A 20,043-nucleotide genomic window follows, 5' to 3' on the forward strand; every position below is an offset into this window, starting at 1 on the left:
CATAGCACAGAGGAAGCAGCTTTATTGCTGAGACGAGGAATAAAATGGGGTGATGCTTGCATTTGAGGTTTTATATTTTTTTTCTCTATCCCTCCCCTGATCCACCATTATGCTAACACTACTTGCTTCAAAGTAACCCTTTAAAATTCTTTTACGTGTATGGGTGCTTTGCTTGCTTGCTTCCCCCCCTCCTTCTCCCCCCCCCTCTCATGTCCATGTCTGGTACCAGCAGAGGCCAGAAGAGGGAGTCAGATGTTCTAGAACTGGAGATGCCATGCTCTTGACTGCTGAGCCATCTCTCCAGCCCCTAAAAGTAACCCCTCCCCCTTTTATTTAGAACAACAAAAAGGAGACTATATTGACATTATTATTATTATTATTATTATTTTTTTTTTTGGTTTTTTGAGACAGGGTTTCTCTGTGTAGTCTTGGCTATCCTGGACTCCCTTTGTAGACCAGGCTGGCCTCGAACTCAGGTCGATCCACCTGCCTATGCCTCCCAAGTGCTGGGATTAAAGGCGTGCACCACGACACCTGGCCATTACTTTTATCACACTGTATTATATGTATTTATATACAGTAATTATTACATGCAAGTTTTTGCATTATTAATTTGTAAATTAAATTTTAACATACATAAACATGCATAGGGAAAAAAACTTAGTGCATATAGCATCCAGAACTGACCACAGTTTTAGCCATCCTTCTGAGGGTCTTCAAATATTTGCCTTGCGTATGAGAGGGGAATGTTGTATGTAATTAATAGGGAGTCCATGGCTCTCTTGAAGATGTAATATTGATTGTCACAATTGATTTCTTCCCCTTTTCCTTCAGCAGGTGCCCTGCATTCTTTAAAAGCTACAGCAGCCTCTAACTGCTGCCTTTGTTCTCATGAAATCCTTATTAATTATGCAGTTGACCTTCTCTTATGTTAGCTGTGATAATGACAGGCTGTCTGACACTCGCATTGCAAAAGGGCACCGGGAGCTTTCCTTCTTGTTAAGGCAGCTCAGTGTAGCTATCTGGAAAGTCTAGTCATTCAGCAAGGAAGCACCATCTCTGTTTTTCTTTCTATTTTATTTAATTTTTTTCATACAATATATTTTGATCATTTTTCCTTCCCCAAACTCCTTCTAGATCCTCTTACCTCTGAAGTACTTTTCTCAAAAGCAAGGAAGGTGGAAAGGGAGGGGAGAGGGCACAGGTAAGGAATGGAGTTGCAGTGTGGCAGCTGAGGGTCTAGTATACCATGAAGGACTCTGGGAATTTTGAGAAGTGTGTTTGTGGCCAACCAGTTCAAGCCCATGTACGCATCTATACTATGTGTGTACAGTATGCTAGTGAATTGTCAACTAGCCCCATGATCTGAACTTTTTATTTGCATGGAGCGCTGGGATTCATGGCATTACAGGGCAGTTACTAACAGGAGCAGGAAGTCTTTTCTTCTCAAATGTTCTGAACTGCTCAAAACAATTGTTTTCCTTCCAGAACATTCCTCCAAGTTCAGCGTATACTACTACATGGGCCCTTCTAACAGCAAAGAATAGGATCCCCAAACAATGCCCGTAAGCATCTGCAAAAACGCACTAACTTGCAGGGAGCGATGATTCTTTCCTCTAGTGCCTGGGCACCGAATTCCATTGTCAGCACAGTGGGGCTACAAGAAGTGAGGGAGCAGACACTCAGCTCTGGCATTTTCTTGGCATCCTCCACCCAGAGGGAAAAAAAATCAGACACTGCCAAGGTGTCCCCCAAACAGTGCAGCCTGCAGCCTACACACCTTGCCTCAGAATTCCAGAAGGTTATTGTGGCGGTTTGAATGAGAAGCGCCCCTCCCATTTGTCTCTAGTTGGTGGCCCTGTTTTGGGGGGAGGTCATAGGGGCGGAGCCTTGCTGGAGGCGGGACCTCATTTGTGGGGAGCTCTGAGAGTTTATAGCCTTCACCGACTTCCTGGGTTTTTTTTCCCACTTTCTATTCTATGTTAGAAGAGATGTTATCTCTCTTGCTTCCGGTCCCTGCTGCTTTGCCTTCATGCCTACTACTCTTGTCGATCTCTCTGGAGCCACAGGCTAGAAAATATTAATAACCCTCCTAAGATGGTTCTGTCAGGACATTTTATCGCAGCAATATAAAAAATAATTCTCCTGATGCTCCTTCATAAACCGCAGTCTGGGCCGTCCTCAGCCTTTCCTCTTGGTTCTCCACTCCCGTGAGCTTCCCTCATGGCAGATGGCATCAGAGTGTCACAACAAGCCGAAATGCGGCCGCTGAAGTTCTGACTTTGAAAACATTTTAAAACACTGGGTAGAACATTAGGTTATTGCCTTTAATACAACAAAACGCAGGCAGGCAGCTGCCTTCATTTCCAGCGGTGGCTGCCAGTCCCAACGCTTGCTTCATTCATGCCTGGCACTCTCTTTCTTTCTTTCTTTCTTTCTTTCTTTCTTTCTTTCTTTCTTTCTTTCTTTCTTTCCAGTATGCAAACTGACCCTCTTTATTCCTCTAATACACCTTATCTCAGACCTGACATATTATACCACGGGGCAAAACATCTGGGTTTAGAAAGAAGGAAGTGGGGCTTGAGAAAGCCCCACTGGGCAATGAAGAGGTGAAGACGTACTGAGAGACATCTGCTAGAAGGAGGTGAGGAGGGGCCTTGCTCAAGAATAAGCACACACTTTCCCACAAAGTGCATTTTCCCCTGTAGCATCCCAGAGTGACCCACAGTAAGAGAAGTGAATGCCAGCAGGAGGACTGTGGGCAGAGGGTCCCTAAAGGGGTAGACAGTTAGGACAGCACTTGTTTCTCATGGATTTTAGCAACGGGGTCATATTTAGAAATGCGGCCATATTTTATGAGTATATTAGGTAAATTTGATTGAGATCAATTCTCAAATAATATTTTTGAGTTAAAGCAGTTGTGTCATACTTTATTTGTTTTTTTTTTTTTTTTCAGGCTAACCCACTCCAAGACAATATCTGCCTGCTATGCAGGCACCAAGCAAAGCCTGGAAAGAAAAAGAGGAGACAGGGAGTTGCTTTTAGGGTGTTGGCTCCAGGAACATCTCAGAGGTGGTGTCAGGTATGCAGGAAAAATGGTCACTGGAGGATTGTGGCGATAAAAAAGGCAGGCACACAAAACAGTGGTGCAGCCAAGAGCTTTCTCTTTTTCAGGTATTATCTATTTGTCTGTTTATCTACCTATCTGTCACCTATTTATAGTCTTTATCTTATGTATTATTATCTGTCATATAATATATAATGTGCAATATATTATATGTATAATGCCTGCATGTCATTTGTTTTATCTGTTAGTAACCCTGTCTTTTGTAGCACCTACCACATCTATCACCTCTATGTGTCTATGTGTCTATCTACACACATACTATCTGATGATTTGTGTATATATAAGTTTGTGAGTGTGTGTTTATGTCTGTGCATGTGTACATGTGTATACACATGCATGTGGGTGTGAATACCCATGTATATAAGCAGTCAGGCATCCTGTTCTACAACTTGTTGCCTTATTCATTTGAAACAGGATCACTCACTGAACCTAGAGCTAGGCTGGTTGCTGGTACCAGGGTACCAAGGAGCCCCCAGTTTATACGCCCCCACCCACACGTAATAGTTGTTCCATATTGCACTTCTCACACCTACGAAACCAGGCAAGCGTTCCAGAAGGCAGTCTGCTGTGCTATGGCAGCAGGCTTAGACATCTTGTATTTATCACTTCTCTTTATTGCGTAAAGAGGCCATGCCAATTGGCCTGTAACATCTGGGTATGTCAAGTATTAGATGCAACATCAGAACAGACAAAACCATCTCACTTCTCAGAGCACCACTGAGAATCCTTTATGGCTTAATGGAGTGAAAGAAGGGGGTGTACATGGCAGTAGGTGCCGACACTTCTCCAGGGCAGTTCAGAAAGCAAGTTCATGAGGAGAAAAAAAGGAGCCCACAGGGATCCAGGGACAGGAAGATAGAACCTGGGTGGCTGGCCCTATGCTGAGAGGCAGAGAAGAATTTAAAAAGCCATGTAGCTTCTGTGTGATCAGGTAGGAAGACTGGGAAAATCCATTACTTTAAGGAAGATACCAACATTTGTACCTTTAGCAAGGTCTTCAGCAGGATCCACATCATTGGCTGTAGCCTTAGTAAAGAACTAACGGACATGAAGACCAGAACAAGCAGGAAAAACAGTCAGGCCCATCCCTGAGTTTAAGAAGGATGCTCGGCGACCATCAGATGTCAACTAACCCCTGAGGAAGATGCATTTATATCTCACCTGCAACTGAGTGTTCTATCCGCATGTGTGTCTGTGCACCGCATGCATGCCATGCCTGAGAAAACCAGAAGAGGGCATTACATCCCACAGAACCGGAGTTACAGATGGTAGCCAGCCATCATGTGGGTGCTAGGAATTGAACCCAAGTCCTCTGAAAGAGCAGCCAGTGTTTTAGCTGCTGAATCATTTCTCCAGCCCCTTCTTGCCCCTTCTCAACATGGATCCCAAGGCTAACGGCAGTGGACATTTAGTGATTCAGAGGGCAGGAAAATCTCTATCAGATGTGTCTCCCACGTGTTAAGAGCACCTGTGACTTTCATCTTGGGAGCTGACTGGCATGAGCTAAAAGACACATGGAATCTTGGTACAGCCAAACAAAGTAATCTGGAGCATTGGCTTTTCTGTAAAAATAGTCAATAATATTAACAGAGAATATTTAGAAAACATTAGAAAATATATACATGGGTTATGAAGTAGAATGTCATTCCTAGAGATGTTCGTTTGCTTGCTTGTTTGTTTGAGACAGGGTTTCTCTGTGTAGCCCCGGCTGGCCTGGAATTTGCTCTTCAGACCAGGCTAGCCTTGAATCCACAGATCTGCCCGCCTCTGGGATTAAAAGCAGGTACCACCCCCTTACCCCCTACCTACACCTCCTGCAGCAGTTCCTAGAGATTTAAGAAGTAAACATTGAGGAAATTCTTTGCTGGTGACAGGCTATTTTAGATTAAATCCACCAGGATACCAGGTACTAGCCAGCCCAACTTCTCTGATGTTAGAAGTGTTATGATTTGGTTAAGTTCCCTACAAATACTTCAGAAAAGCATTGTGCCAAGAGCCGAAGTTCAAGCTAGTGAGGTAGTTACATCTGTGCTCCTAGCTTCTTTGGAGCCTAAGGCAGGAAGACTAAAGTCTGAGGTCTGGCCTACATAGGTAGGCTTTGTCTCAAAATACAAGTGGTAGAACACTTACCTGGCACAAAATACAAGAGGTATTCGGTTTAACACCCAGTGCTTTAAAAGCAGACAAGCCCAGTTGAGGCCCACATCTATCTCTTAGTTATGTGAGGTTAGTGGTTAGTTCAATTCATTGTGAGGTTAACATAATCAGGACATTTGCTATCATTTTTCTTGAGAATGCTGAGATAAATTCATTCCAAAAGCTACTTTTCTGGGAGAAACAGACAACCCAATACTCAGAGAAGACATTGTGGGCTCCTCGACTCACATTGGTCACTCTGAAACACAAACCTGCAAATGTCAGTCTGAGTCTTTTGCCCAGAGTTTGAGTGGCTGGAAGGGTTTCTAATCTAGAAGGACATTTCCAAACGAGGCACAAAGATGGGAGAGCAAACAAGAGCTTCCTTCTGTGCACTTCCCTGTGCCCACAAAGCTCTCACTGTCCACAGAAGGTCGCCATGGATTGAGAGGTCACATGTTCCACAGGCAGAATCCATTCAAGGCTCCAGATTTTCAGTGTTGCCTCTCCTGATTCTTGTTGGCATTTCCTGCAGTTTGTTCCAAGGTCTAGGGCTGGTGTCAGAGTCCTTGTCTTAAGGATGCGCTTTGGAGATCAGGGCAAATCAATCTTTACCTCTTGGTTAGATAATGAGATACAGTGATGGAAACACTATGCAGAACTGAGAAGCCATGAACTGGGTGGGCCAGCTGAGGGAGAAAATAACATTTCTTTTTTAAATTTAATTTTAAAAGACTTGTTTATTTTATTATACATATATGAGTGTTTTGCCTGCATGTATGTTTGTATGCTACATGGATGCCTGGTACCCAGAGAAGGCAGAAGGCACTGTCAGATTAATTGAAACTGGAGTTGCAGATGGCTGAGAGCCACTGTGTGGGTACTGGGAATAGGATTCATGTCTTTGGCAAGAGCAACCCATGCATTAAATCACTGAGCCGTCTCTCCACCTCCCAGGAACACTTCTTAGAGGTGGCACTACTACAGCGCACATGGCAGGGACAAGAAACTCAGTGGAAGTCACCATGATGGGACAAACAGAGGACAGAGCAAGGTGTAGGAACACTTGGTTGCACTGGGGAGCAGTGAAATTCTCTTGGTTTTCTTTTTAAAGATCTACACAGTGGAGATGTGTGGGGGCAAGAAACCATATGAACCTGTTTACCTCCAACACCCTACAATCCCAGTTCAGCTGCATCTAGGGTAGCATACGGAAGCCAGAGACATAAACACTCAAGTCCATCAAGAGTTCTTAGATGAATTCTCTTCAGCAGCACAAGGAGGGACCAGAAAGGCCTATAGGAAGCATCCCTATCACGGGACCAGCTTTTGACTTAAAGTCACTCTGGGTGACAAGACTTGGCCAACCATGGTGCACTGGGAGGGTCATGTGTGGTGGCCAGGCGCTTGTCTTTCAGGGAGAAACTAGTTAAAAGAAGTGGATCAGGATCCTGGGAACATAAAAAAGAGTGTCCCATGCCCAAATGGAACATGTTTCCCCCCAAAACCAGCTGGGTGCATAGAATGAATAGAAGGAAGGTGGGTGACAGCTGTCTCTAGAGGCTCTGGCACACAGAGCATAGAAACTGCTGCTCCCCCTGCACGGACTGCTCTGGCCTTATGAAGAAAATATTGCCATGCGTGCCTGAGATCTTACCGCCATGGCTTTAATAGCCATGAGTCAAGGTGCAGAATTTATTCAATATTGAAAAGGAAACTTCTTGAATTTACTCAGGTGCGGGCCAGATGTTCTCTTAGCACTGGCTCCACAAAGAGGCACTCCTAGAAATCAACTGCAGGCCCTAGAATCCCTCACTCTTTTCCTCAGTTAACCCTTAGGAGGCCATAGCAACCAATACTAATACCATCTATCGCCCAGAGGGCTGGCAGTTACACTATTTACTCATTGCCGCATCACACAGCCCTATATGCAACACATAACAAGCAACCAGTTAGAAATAGCATGTTATGTCTCTGTGTTGTACACTCAGTGTAGAGGATAGACAGTTGGGGAAGGTCTGTACGTCAAACTTCACTTCTCTAACTTCCAAGTCCTTTACTGAGGGAAACTACGCAATATGGCGCTGCAATTTTAGAGTTTTCACAGTTGTGATGAACTGGAACCTCAACTAAGATAGGAACCATGCTTTTGGTTTCCTGATAGTCTGTGTTTCCACCCAAATGACCAGATGAAGCACATGACAGGCTTCCCATCAATGCTGCCTGTCACAGAGTTCCTTACAGGATCTTCTGGCTTTCATGGCTCTCTTGGGGTGACATCTCTAGAACTTGGCCTTCTCATCTGCAACATGAGGGACCTTCTTGTGCTGGCCAGTTGTGCGTCAACTTGATACAAGCTAGAGCCATTTGGGAAGAGGGAATCTCAATTGAGGGAAATGTTCCCACCAGATTGGCATATGGGCAAGCCTGCCGGACATTTCCTTAATTAGTGATTAGTGTGGGAGAGCCCATCCCACTGTGGGCAGTGCCACCCCTAGGTTGATGGCCCTAGGATGTTTAAGAGAGCAGGCTGTGCAAGTCAGAGGGAGCAAAACAGTAAACAGCTTTCCTTCAAGACCTCTGCTTTAGTTTCTGCCTCTTGATTCCTGCCTTGAGTTCCTGTCCTGACTTCCTGGACTGTGAGATGAAACAAATGCTTTCTTCCCCAAGTTGCTTTTGGTCATGGTGTTTATCACAGCAATAAAAACCCTAGTTAAGATGGTACTCAAGATGATGTCTCTCATTTCCTTCTGGGAAAGGATGAATAATTTAAGGCTAGCTGAGAAAGCAACAGTCACTTGACCCAATGCAATGACACGTGCATTTGGGACCGCTGTTGGGTTTTTCTAAGAAGCTCCTCCCACTGTCAGCACAGCTCTAAATGTTCCTTCTACACACAGGCAAAGTAACCACCAGCAAGGATGCACCTATAGCCTGGTGCCACCAACCACTCCAGAGGATAGCACATCAGCACACCACGGCCTTGGGGAAATCTCTGAAGCTTATGGCCGTGGGTGGTATCTGGATGAGGTGTTTGATTTAAGGAGATACCTAAAGTGGGCAAAAGCCGTGGCGAGAAAGGTGGTTATGGCACCTAGAAGACCTGAAAGGATACTGTAACGAAAATTCTTCTCTGTGCAACATAGGTTAAGGCAAAAACAAATTGTGTGACCATGAAAAGTAGACACCAGTGACTTCCGCTGTCTGGGACAGCACTTCCAGCTTCTCCTGTTTAACTGTGTCTTCTCAGCCTCACACATGGTTCTCTGACCTCGATGTTGGTGTTCTTACAGTCCTGAGAAAGATCTACAATGGCCACATTTTCAGTTTTGAGGCAATGAGTTTATTAACTATCGAGACAAAGTAGAAGAATCAATAACAGTAGACAGAGGGCCAGATGGACACAGACGGACAGACAGACAGACAGACAGCAGGACAGATAAACAGACAGATAGACAGCCAGAGCCAGCCAGCCAGAAAGACAGAGGGCCAGATGTACATACAGAGAGAGCCGGACAGACAGAAAGACAGACAAACAGACAGACAGAGAGACAGACAGAGAGCAAACTAGCATCTAATTAGGCACTCAAAACTTCTAGCAGAGTGAGGAAACTCTGTTGTAGCATCATCTCAAGTTCTCAGTAGAGAGAACACTGTGCAGAGCAGAGTGTCCCTTAGGTGAGGTTTCAACTGAAAGAGCAAATAATGGCAGAAAGCAACATCACCAAATCCGGGGCTTTACAAATATCTATCAGAAACCGACTGGGGAGGATGTGACAGTCAGCTGGCCTTCTCTTTGCATCGTTCTCCCCAGGCCGAGTTTCCCACGACTGAATTTTCAGCTTCTCTTTCCAGCTAAGGTGTTCTTATCATGGGATAAGCACGCCTAGGAACATCTGGGATATTTTACCTTTCAGCTGTTCTTGAGGGCATAATGTGTTGACACTTGGGATGTCATGCTCTTGTCTTCCCTCCCTGTCAAACATGAGGTCATCCCATCCCGAGACAAGGGCCTTGGTTGGAAGTGGGGGACCAGATCTGCTTACAGAGTCAGCTTCTCAGGGAGCTCAAACAAAATGTGACAAATGGCCAGTATAATGTGCATTATAAATGATGCTTTATAAATGGCACCGAAGCCAGGCTGCGCTAATCAGAATTCTTTGCTTTGACTGGAATCCATGCATTGGGGTGACTTCCGCTCTGGCTGCAGGATTATGAGGAGACACTTTCAGGATCCAGATGCCACCACCCCGGCTTCACCCAGACTGTCAAGTGTGGAGAAGCAACAGCGGGCAGGACAGGCAGTTTCAGCTTTCCAGTCCCTTCCATTTCCATGGCCAGTGTCGCATCTCTTCCCCATACCCAGTCGCTTCATTTGGACTCCTACTGAAGAGTGTCTTTAATTTCTTCCTTTCAAATAAAAGCCCCTCTGCTTTGTATATACATACAGCTTCCTTAGAGGAAGTTGTCACGCACACTGTGTGTGTGTGTGTGTGTGTGTGTGTGTGTGTGTGTGTGTGTGCGCTCGCGCCCTCAGGAACTGTCTGTCTCCTCTGACCCAGGGATCCTAGAAGGGATAAGAAACCACAATTGTCCATGAAGAAGACACAAGAGATTATCTTTAAAAAAGTTTTGTTGATTCTTTATGAATTTCACACCATGCACCCCAATCAATCACACTCATCCCTTCTTATCCACCCTCTGCCTTTGCAATCTGCCCCCCACAAAGAAAAGAAAATAAGATAGAATTTATATATATAAAAAAAAACCTAACCAACCAACCAACCAACAAACAAACAAACAACTTTGTCCTGGAAACTGAAGTGTGTCACGGAGTATCACACAGTATACCCTTTGGTCCACACATCTTTACTTGCAAATATTCATTGAAATGAGTCATTGGTCTGTTTTGAGGCCTCTGGTTTCTGCTACACCATCAATACTGGATCCTCATGGAGACTCCTCTTGGATATCCTGCTGTTGTCCTGTGTCATGGAGATCCAGCATCCTTTGATCTGCAGGACCAGCCCTTTCCTGTTGCCCTCCAGCAGACCATAGATGGGGTTGACATTGGGGTGGCCTGGAAGGTAGCTGAGTTGGTCAGCCTGCAGGTTCTCCTCTGATTGCACCACCAGGGTGAGCTCTCCGGCTCTGCCCCAGATAGGATAGCTCACCAGTGCTGCAGTTGGCAAGGGGCAGACCCAGCTCTCCTACACTCATGCCCTCGAGGATGGTCCACCCATGCCTTAATCTCCAGGGCCTGTTCTAGTGTGCTGCCCTGGTGAGGTGCATGGCCCATTCTCCTGGCTGCTGCCACCAGTGAGGGGCAGGGACAGCCAGTTCTCATGACTAGGGGTGGAGCCAGTTTTCCCAAGGGAAATTTTTTTAAAAAATACATTTGAACATCTGATAGAGGAGTAACTGAGAAAGACAATCTGGTCAGACTTCCAGGAGCTCTGCGTGGATTTCTGTCCAATGACATTTTTAAGGCAGTTGCCAGAAAGTAGGGTTGGAAGGGAAAATTCAGATTGGACCAGTTTTTGTCCTGAAGAACAGTGAGTAACTTTGGAGATGAGAGGAAGAGAAGCTACTAAAGGAAAGGCCTGGAGAACACGCTCCGAGTCACTTCAGGCACATCAGAGCCTCCAGCATCAGAGCTTGATGAAACAACGACCTTCCGCTCTGTTTTGGGCACCTCTGGTGGCTTCTTCCTGAACACAATGAAGTACTTCTTATAAAACTCCTACTTGAGAGAGGTTGGTGGAAAAAAAAGAAAAACAAAACAAACAAACAAACAAACAAACAAAAAAACCAAGAGCCGAAGCAAAGCCACAGATACTTGACTCCTGTTGTTCTCAAGATCTGAATCAGTAAACATTTAAGGGCGTGGTCAAGTTTTAGAGCTCCTGACTAAGCAACTCCTTGAAAGTTGAGTAAAAAGAGAAACCGGTATTCTCTGATTACTGGGAGGATCACATTCACTCTGTTCATGCGCACACCAGGTGATGAACAAAGGCTGAGCACTACCCCAACCTCATCAGGAGGTGAGTGGTTGAACCAGTTCTGGCTTTGCTGGAGAGACCAAGCTTATGGTCTTTCTGTTCCACAGCACTGATCCCTAGTTCTTTTCAAATAAGGGACACTTAGCCCCACTGAGCGCAGATGTCCCTATCTGCATGTATTTCAGTGATGTGAATTTGTTGCTCTAGATTGTTCTAGGTCGGTCTGCAAAGTTCCTTTCTTCTGCAAATAGGTTTTAAGGCTGACTTAAATAGATGTCTTCTTTGAAGGCACAGCTTTTTAAAAAATAGATTAAATTCCCTACTGTTTAGTATTTGGTAAGAGGTCATTCAGTTCACAAGGTCCTGTTTCTGATAACCTTTGGAAGTTTGGAGTTTATTTTTATTACAAATTTTCTCCACTTCCTTTATTTTTACTTACGTTTTCTCCATCATTGACATTTCTTCCTTGTCTGCTGTACTCAAGGAATGGCTGTGTTTTCTTGTCCTTGAACTGAACTTTCTTTTCTGTTTAGGGTCATGATCCATTTGTCGGAGCATTTAACAGCCAGCCTTATTTTGTCCCTATCCTTCCTTCCCCCAAAGTATGATCTCCCTGATAGAGAGCAGCGCCCTTTCATAGTGTGACTCCTTTTCATTGCATTGTATTTCTTGCAGTAATTATTTGCCAAGTATGTGCAATCAAAAATATAGGAGCGGAATATGACTTTAAGTTCCTATGATGACAGTGGCTTTATCAATAGTTAATGTCACCTTTTAGGCACAAACACAAGTAGTAGACAAACACATATATAATATACATACACATATGTGTATATGTATGCATCCTTGATAACCATATTACCTACTGTTTGTTTTAAAAATACTTTAGACAATGTTAAAAAATATCTCTCTTATTTGGGTACTTAACAGCAATTCAAGCAGAGAGGTATCCTTGCTTTACATCCTCAGGAAAGTTCTGCAAGAGCATCTACTATATGTGTCTACTATTGTATCTCTGAGGCTAGGTTAGCTACCTGTAGATTTGGGGTAAATTGTTAATAAACACATTAAAATGTATCCTTATGTAATGAAGTTGAGTGTGAAGTCAAAAACACCCATGAGGGATTTTTCTGATTAAGCCATCAAAGTGGGAAGCCTCAGGCTAAGTGCAGTCCTTTCCGGGGGTGACCCAGATACTGCACTGTCTATGGGAAGAAGCTTCTTCTGCCTTTTGCCTGTTTGCTTTTGTAACTGACTGGAGGATCCATCTACCCTGATCATGAGTCCGTCCACCCTGTTGCTACTGTGGCCACCATCCTTTGTTGGCACCACAACCAGGGTTTTTAACCTTTCAATGTAAATCGAAGACCACTGACTCTCCAGAAACTGTCTTGGCTCACAGCACTACATTGGAACTGTTGAGACCCCAGCTCGCGGTGTATTAACTTGAGTTCTATTGCCAGTATGGTGGGGAAAATTCGAGAAAGACATCATAAATTTTAAAAATACTAGGGAAGTCTGATTTCTCTTTCCACAGATGAATACCCTTGCCTGGAGGCTACTCGTAAGGATGTGACAGAAGCTGATGGGGAACCCATGGATTGTCCAGTGACTAGTGTTTCCTCATCCATGCTCCAGCAAAGCCTGATGGGAAACACGTGGATTGTTCAGTGACCAGTGTATCCTTGTCTGTGCTCCAGAAAAGCCTTTTAACTCCAAGGTGAGACTTCCTGGGATCCATTTTCGGGAAGCTGTTCCTACTACATCTCAGCTCTGCCTCCTTCCTATTAAGCCCCAACCTATGAAATCTATAATAAAATTCCTTTTATTCCCCCAGCTCATAAAACAAGAATCCAGAAGCCACTGTCACCCTAAAACTCACATTAATCCCCACCTGAGGCTAGGAAGCCTTCCTTAAACCCAAGACCCTCCCACATGACCACGTCAGTAGAAGAGGGAGATGTGCACATGTATGCATTTCTGTACAAATGCACACACACACACACACACACACACACACACACACACACATCCAAGTACAGACATGGAGGCACGTGTGTACATCTGCGCCACAAACATGCGCACGTATGCGCCCACACTTTCACAAAGCACATGTGCACACACACTTAACCAGTGCTGACTAAATGATTGACAGATAACCAGTGTCTAGGTAGGAAGAGACAAGGAAGATCCAGCACAGTCTTCTCTCGACAGACAGACAGACAGACAGACAGACTTGGTGTTTAGCATCTTTGTGGTTACCTCTCCAGCAGATGCTAACAGGGTACTGTTGGTCTGACAGAGAAAACCAAGGCTGAAATCTTGGAGGTGGCACTTCCGTTCCCACCATCACTACCCATCACTGACAAATCTCCAGGCCCATCACTGCACATTTATCCACAGCATCACAGGCGAGTGGGGGTGGCTGTCAGGGAGCACAGTCCTGGTACCGAGTCCGGAAGACAACGGGACCAACTCTTACCAAGAGCCCACACCCTTCTCTGTACAACTGTTATTCTTTGGCTCTCACTTTGAAAAGCAAGGGTCTTTTATCTTTCTCTCTAATTTGATATGCCCTTCTGGTGGCTCATTGCTGAGCTAATGGGGCATCTGTTGTCGGGGATCCACAGAGGGGCGGATGCCTGTGGGTAAAGATCACAGGCGAAGACCCCAGGCACCAAGGCAAGCCCGTGTTTCTTGTTTGGCATGGTTCTGAGCTGCTGTGGGCAGAACGAAGCACGTTTCATGTCGGGGATGTCAAGACACAGCCAAGCACCAGGAACAAGGGAGAAAATGAAACAGATCTTATCTTCGCAGGGACAAACTGGAGCAGATGGAATTCTGGGCTGGCCCCTTTGCTCCCCTCCTTTGTTGCTCTTATTGTTTTGTTTCCCCCAAATTCCCTAACTGAAGGCAGCATTCTGTTTAAAGCTCCCAAGACTGTTGGGAAATGCTTCGAAGGACTCCACCGGAAAGGGTCTTGGATCGCATCTGAAAAGGAAAAAGATGTCCCTCACCACCCCAAGCCCCCTCAAAATGACAGGATTTATACTACGTTCTCAGATTCAAACGTTTGGGAAAAATCTCCATGTTTCTTCGGGAATGGGCAGCCCTCCTGCTCAGCACAGCCATGGCAGGTGGGCCTACATACTGCTTGCCTGCCTGACCAAAAGCAGATCCCAGAAATGCTCCTGGGGAGCCTCTTCAGTGGACGGCTCAGAGGGCACATTAGTGGAAAACGCCAGAAAATGGGAAGAGAAGACCGAGCGACTTTGCTCACAAACCTCAGGTGTGTGTAGAGTGCAAAGCAGAGTGTGGAAACCCCCAGGGAACAAGGAAAACAAGGTGAGGAGAGAAATGAGCCTAGAGAAAACTGACCAGGGGTGATCAGACGTTCAGCTGGAGGTGGCCTCATTAAAAAAGTAAAACACACTTTGGACCATTCTAACTCCACCGTCGAGAGTCACTTGATAAGGGAATCTCAATTGAGAGGATTTCCCAATCTGACTGATCAGCAGGTGCGACTGTGGGAGGCTGGTCTTGATTGCCAATTGACTTGGGAGGACTCAGCATACCACACTGTGGGCAGCACTGTCCCTAAGTAGATGGGCCTGGGATTTATAAGAAAGCTAGGTACGCATGAATCTGCAGGCAAGCTAGCAAGCTACATTCTTCCTTAGTATCTACTTAGAGTTTTGCTTGGGTTCCTGCCTTGACTTCCCTTAGTGATGGCCTGTAACATGGAGGCCTTAGCCAAATAAATCCTTCCCTCTCTCTTGCTTTCAGAGTGTTTCATCAGAGCAACAGAAAGCAAACTAGAGTACTGTGTAATCGGAGAAGGACAGAAACAGAGAAACCCCTTGTTTCCCAGAATGCGTATCCTTTCAGGAGAAAAACAAAAGAAAACAAAACAACAACAACAAAAAAAACCCACAAGGCTCAAAACACAGAAGTAAACTGGACTGCAAGTGAAACGCAAAGCAAGGCAAGCAAAGGTGCGATTCTGTGAAAGGCTGCAACTGACTGAGTGACAGCCAAATGTGGCATCATCCAGCCCCTGTTCCCAGGCCAGAGTAAGTGGGGAAGTTAAAGAGCCCAGCACTGCAGGCCACAGCATGAAAGGAAAAGATGGCCAGTATGGCCCAGGGCTCTGGGGATGAGGGAAAGGAGGGTTGAGAGGCCAGTGTAAGCCAGCATCATGTCTAGGGAGTCAACCAGGTAAGCAACCTGATTCTTATTGGAAATCTGTAGGAAGTAAGAGAGACAGAGTGACAGTAAGGGGCAGGAGGCGGCCACCATCATCCAACTGGCACAGCTTATAAGAGCTTGAGTGGCCTGAAGGAAAGCAGGCAGAGTTTCTACTAGGCTTTGATAGATAAAGGTCGGTGACAGGCACCAGGGTGGCCCCTGTGAGGAGCAGAGCTGTTTAAGGAGATGAGTGAGCCGAGGGTGGGTCCGCCTAGGACTTGGCAATAACACCTGAAAAACGGCAGCAGACACTCCAGTGGAAAATGCTTTAGGGCCTTCCTTGCCTTATTCCAGATCTAGGCTCAATGACAGGAGGCAAGTTCCCAGGCCCGCCTCCCCTGCCCTCACACCTTCGCTCTGAACGCCCTCCTCCCCAGATGTTACCACGTACTCCTGAGGAAATTGTTGAAAACATATTCCAGAGATCAGCAAAAAATAATCCAACCAGAAAGAAAGGGTAGTAATGGTTATCAAACCAAGAGGAGTCTAGGGTAGCATCACCTAAGGTTGGGGGGTGGGTGCAGGAACTTCTAGAATAGGGCTGAAGTGAGAATGGCTCTTCATAGCCTTGTTGTTGGCAAAGGAGGCTTGGGAGACATAGGTGAGTCCATCTCTCCTAGATCACATGTGGTGAAGAAGTCACAGGCAACTGGGCCAGAGATACCCTCTGGTTTTTTGTTATTATTTTTTAAGTCAGTGTCTCATATATCCCAGGCTAGCTTCAAATTTCCGATATAATCAAAGGTGATCCTGAACTTGTGATTTTCAGTCTCCTCCTCCACAATGCTTGGACCATGGACATACCATAATACTCTGTGGACTAAGCCCAAGACTTTGCCCATGCTACCCAAGAATCCAACCAACTGAGGGCTACATCCTTCATCCTCATCTTCTATCTCTTGCCACATGATGAATTCCCATCATCAAGCCCATAGTACCAAGCTGAGACAGTGGTGACCTCAGTGACAAAGCTTGAGTCTGTCTCTATAGGTCTCAGCTTTCTTATCAGCATGAGTTTGGAGGCTGTAGAGCATCATAAAAACCTCTGTGGCTCTGCTATGACCCATAATATGTCAGCTTAGGTGACTACAACTCCATAAACTGTGTGGAAGTCACTGTCGCAGGGACAGTTTCCTCTCTGAGCAGGTGCGGCAGCATTGACATGAGCCGCAAACCCTGAGTGTTCATCCCTTGGCCTGATCCCATCAGTTGGTCAATTTTGTATCTCCAGTATGCAGGTAATAAGGGCTGGGAATGAGACTCGGGTCTGTCTGATATCTCAATATGTGGATGCTGCGGAGGCTCTGGGATTTCAGAGGAGCTTCCCCATGGCTGTGATGTGCAATCTGGCTGAGGCACTGACAAAGACCTTTGCCAGAAGTCCCTCTCCACAGATAACTTAGAAAACCTAACAGTCAGCTTTAGTCCTCCAGATGCAAATTGCTGAGCTAAGATCCTGCAAGCAGGTGACTGATGCCACAGCATGACTTGAAGGCAGCCAGCAAGTCCTCCATGGGGGTGTGCTTTCTATAACAGGACAGGGGCATGATTAGAGAGACGGCCCAGAGGGTAAGAGCGCTTGAGCAAGTCTATGTAAAGAGCCATGCATTCCACAAGTAGTGTAATACCAGAACTCGTGTGTGTGTGTGTGTGTGTGTGTGTGTGTGTGTTGGGGAGAGTAGTAGGGGAGTCTCTGGGCTTGTTGGCCTCCAGCGTAGCCACAAAACACTGAGTTTCCAACTTCAGGGACAGATGCTGTCTCAAGGGAATAAGGTGAAGAGTGACAGAAGAGAACACTGTTATGTCCAAGTGGGTCTGTAGCCTCTAAAACAACAGTCTGGCCTCAGCTCACGTTGCACTCTGACCAGATAAACAGAGAGATTGCTAGTGGATCAGCAAAGGCTTACACTCAGCATTCCACGGAAACTTGTGAAGCAGCTTTCTGTTTGTCAGGAAGAGCCACTACTTCCCTTATCTTGCCCTGTGCTGACTAAGGCATTTAGTTCCTTGTTTGCTCATATGTGTAACACATATCAAAGCCGCCACAGTAGCTCCCAGGCTCTTCTGGCCCTCAACCGCCCCCCCCCAACTTTAACTTCCAGTTTACAGAATCCACACCCTGCTCCCCATCACACCTCTTTCTTTAAAACTGCAAGGCTTTCATCTTTTTGTTGGCCCCTCTCCCTGGAGAAAGCTGTGGCAGTTTTCAATATCTCCAAATAAACCTTTCTTTCCACCCATGGAGTGGACTAATTTGGTCATTTGTTTATGCCCTCACTTCCAGACACCTGATGTCTTTCTCTAGCCTCTACATGAACACAAGGACACACACATCTGCACACATATACACAAACACATACATAGGTAAGTAGGTAGATAATAGATAGATAGATAAATAGATAGATAGATAGATGATAGATGATGATATATAGATTAGATAGATAGATAGTAGATAGATAAATAGATAGATAGATAGATAGATAGATAGATAGATAGATAGATAGATAGATAGATAAGAGGAATTGTGTAGATTGTACACAGACTAATCTGCAACTAATCAACATGAAGTGGAGAAAGGAGGCAGGCCATGATGAAAGTCTCTAAGGGTACTCTCAGAACTTGATGGAGAAGCACCATGTCAGGTGACTGCAAGCACCAGCTTTGGTGTCACATTTCAGACTTGTAGACTAGTGTGAGTCATAAAGGTGAGCGAGAAGAGATGGAGCCCAAGGCAGCCAATGCAGCACTAAAAGCCAGTGCCCTAGCATATGTCACACCTAGATTGTGTCCAGATGAAGGCAAGAGTGTCTGTGGAACCCCACGAAGTATGGATAACTATAGCAGATTCTTAGCCCCTCTGTGCAAACTCTTTAAAACACATTGTGCCAGAGTAAGAAGCTAGTATGACTCATGGGCATTTATTATCTGAGCACTGCTCCAATATAGGAAATTTCCACATTGAAGATACTGTAGCTCATGCTCTTGGCAACACAGACTCTGGCTGAGAATGGTAGGTGGCGTGATTAGCTTTCTGGTGTGTTGACATGTCCTGTGGTTGATGTCCAAGGGCTACTACTTTTTTGTAAGAAATTGTAATGATGATAAGAAATTAAGTGCTGCTTCTGGGAATGGAGCAGGGTTTGATGGTCTTGATTTGCCTATTGGAGGGAGGCAAAGATAATCACAAAGAACTTGACCTTGGATGGTAGAACATTAGCTACTTCGGCATTTTTGGTAAGGGGGGCCACTGGGTGTATCCAAATTCACAGCTTCCTCTCTTTCTTCTCACCCTCCCACACTCTTAAGTATCTGATGACACTGGAGTCATTTTGGTGTCATTATTGCACCAAGGCATCATAGACATGGTGCCATGTCAGACAACAGTGATGTACTGTTGAATTTCATGCTCTTAGTTCTGGAGAATTCCAGGTCCTGGCTCTGTCTTCATGATGTCATTCACACTGTGGCTTCAATTATCAGCTGGGTGAACATTTTTTGACTTTTATTTTAAATGCCAGCTAACCTACCATTTGCATGTTTTGAGGTTTCTGAAGGTTGCAACCACCCTTTACAAAGACAGCTGCAGAGTTCCCTACGGAGGAGCAGTGACCTAAAGCCATAGAAGACTTTCCAGTGATACCTGCCCCGACCCCTGACTTGTCTTTCTCTTAATGAGGAATCACAGAATTTTAGGAAAAATTGCGGGTGGCCAGGCTACAGATGATGAATATGGTAATTAGGATTGCGTCACTTGGAACTAACTGGAGGCAAGATGGGGGTTGGTGCTGAGTGGAAGATCAGAGTATCTTAAGGCATCTCCTGCTCAGTCTCACCATGCTTCTGTATCATCTGTAGAACTGGCGAGAAAAGCAAATGCATAGAGGCATGAAGAGAAGAATTATTCTGGCCAGCCTCCCTGGTACACTGTGTGGAAACAGCTGGGTAAGCGGGAACTTGGAGGTATTAGCACATGTCATTTGGACAGCAGTGAGAATTTTGAAAAGTATTCGTCTTTCACACTCAAAGTGAAGCCAGATACAACATTTGATGAAGAGCGAGAGAGTCTAGCATGGGGCTGTGCACGCATTCTGCCTTGCTCAGATTCCCAGATGTCTGCTCTGCTGCTTTTTTAACCAACTGCTCAAGAAAGCTTTGGCCAATTTTCAACTTGTAGAATGTAAATGGAGAATATTGTTTTTTTTTAATGTTATTTATTTTAATAACATTTTATTACTTCTTTGATAATATAATACAATGTATTTATTTTTTTTATCATACTCACTCCTCTTTCAGCTCCTCCAAAAATCTATCCTCACCTTACCACCTAACAAATTGTGAGTCCTCTTCTTAAAATTTTTCAAACCTATCAGCTCTACGTTATGTTGCCCAGCTACTCTTGGATGCGGAGCATGCCCTGGAGTATGGTCCACCTCCCAGGCATAACATCATAAAAGTAAACTGACTTGCCCTCCTCAGCTAGCAAAAGCCAAGAGCTTCTCAGCTAGTGGTGAGACTTTATGCTCACCTCCT

At 45.2% G+C, this 20,043-nt stretch overlaps 1 long non-coding RNA gene across 1 annotated transcript; it reads left to right on the plus strand.

The window, feature by feature from the left end:
- Positions 1-1,927: 1,927 nt before the first annotated feature.
- On the plus strand, positions 1,928-17,109 carry LOC311594280. Its single transcript, XR_014778023.1, has 5 exons — positions 1,928-2,644; positions 2,957-3,082; positions 12,803-12,985; positions 15,052-15,141; positions 16,283-17,109. It is a non-coding gene; the product is annotated as an uncharacterized lncRNA (long non-coding RNA).
- The last annotated feature ends 2,934 nt before the right edge of the window (positions 17,110-20,043 follow it).

Source organism: Acomys minous, assembly GCF_964271855.1.
Source record: "Acomys minous genome assembly, chromosome: 3".
In the NCBI taxonomy this organism is placed as follows: domain Eukaryota; kingdom Metazoa; phylum Chordata; class Mammalia; order Rodentia; family Muridae; genus Acomys; species Acomys minous.